This window comes from Melanotaenia boesemani, chromosome 3, assembly GCF_017639745.1.
Source record: "Melanotaenia boesemani isolate fMelBoe1 chromosome 3, fMelBoe1.pri, whole genome shotgun sequence".
NCBI classification, from domain to species: domain Eukaryota; kingdom Metazoa; phylum Chordata; class Actinopteri; order Atheriniformes; family Melanotaeniidae; genus Melanotaenia; species Melanotaenia boesemani.
In genome coordinates, this window is record NC_055684.1 from 4559236 (window position 1) to 4560844 (window position 1609).

General features: G+C 37.4%; 1 long non-coding RNA gene across 1 annotated transcript; it reads left to right on the forward strand.

The window, feature by feature from the left end:
* The first annotated feature begins 396 nt into the window (after positions 1–396).
* LOC121637478 lies at positions 397–1177 on the forward strand. The gene is made up of 2 exons (XR_006009856.1): positions 397–624; positions 785–1177. It is a non-coding gene; the product is annotated as an uncharacterized LOC121637478 (long non-coding RNA).
* Positions 1178–1609: the final 432 nt, after the last annotated feature.

Below are 1609 nucleotides of genomic sequence, written 5' to 3' on the forward strand. Positions count from 1 at the left end.
TTTTTAGCTGCTGTGTACATGCATGTATGTGTTTATACACTACCGTTCAAAAGTTTGGGGTCACTTCCCTATTGAATCCCATGGCAAAGTGACCCCAAACTTTTGAACGGTGGTGTATATATATATATATATATATATATATATATATACAGAGAGAGAGAGAGACTCACACACAGCCCTCAAATTTATTCATACCTGTCCATTCCTGACATTGTGAAACCCTTATGTATTTAATAAAATGGTGATCGAGCACCATCCCTGCAATATTATGAGCATTAACAACTTCTTACTTAATCAGACAAAGTTTGCTAGCTTTTTTTCTTTCAGATGATAACTTCGTGTTTTGTCCCCTTCTGGTTTAATCAAAATTAAAAGAAATGCAAATCCTTAATGTATCTATCCTTAACAGATTCAAAGATGGACTGGCGAGTCTTCAGTTTTTTGCTGCACTGCAGCAGCATTCCAGTGTTCTGGTCCCAGTCTTATGCTTCTCCGCCAAAGCCCTGACTGCTTCAGATGTGGAGAACATGTTCAAACCAGAGCTCAGCCCAGAAGGAAACAACAGTCGGGAGAAGGAGGGCAAAACACTTGGCTTTTGGGCAGATTATCTCCTTGATTCTTAAGGTTTGTATATACAGGATTTTGTTTTTTGTTTTCTTATTGAAAATGTGTTCATAAATTGTAGGTTTTAGTTTTAATGAAAAGAAAACAGATATAAGGAAATGAATTTTCATTAATAAGAGTAAAAAAAAAAAGCACTATAATTTAGACCACCTTTTTTCAGAGAAAGTGATGGCTGTGTCCCTGGAAGATCTGATGTTTGCCACAGGCCTGGCAGCACTTCCACCAGCAGGCATGACTCCACCTCCACACGTTCAGTTTTTAAGTGATTCGCCGTTTCCAGTTGCAAACACCTGTGCAAATACATTGAAGCTTCCTCTCTTGGGATCCTACAGTGTCTTTAAGGAAAATATGGACTTTGGAATACAAAATGCTCCAGGATTTGGATGTTTTTAAATGTTTATGGCTACAAGTGTCAGCTCAACTGCTGTTGACACTTCTTTTGCGAAGCTACCTTTGTAACACATTTGTAATAAGCAAATTAACAGTTTTGTTACACATTTAGCAATTTCTTGGTTCTGAGCTTGTGTGTACAATAAACAAATGTTAACACAAATGCTGTTTACAAAATTTTATTTAGAATGGCAAGTGTAAAGTTTTTCCTAATAGTTTAGATTGTACAAAAGGTTTGGTTTTATCCATACCTGTCACTGTATGTAGAGATGAATATGATCAATATCTCTTGTTAATTTGGCAACAAGGACAGGAAACACATAAAACTTAAAATGGGTTCAAGTTTTGGTCTAAAACCCAGATATGTCTTTCAGAGCTAAATACAGTTCTGAAGCTAATTCCTAGTCTTGTGGCTGCTGTAGTCCATTTTGCTGTGCAGCCTGTTGTAGGTATTCTTCAATGTTTGGATCACCACGCAGTCCATGTGCTTGCCTAGCTTCAGGGAACACATCCAGTTCCCTCTCCTCAACAGCAAATCCACAGTCCCTTGAACAGTATCTGCAAAATCAATTTGGAGTTGAGAATAAAACAAAGG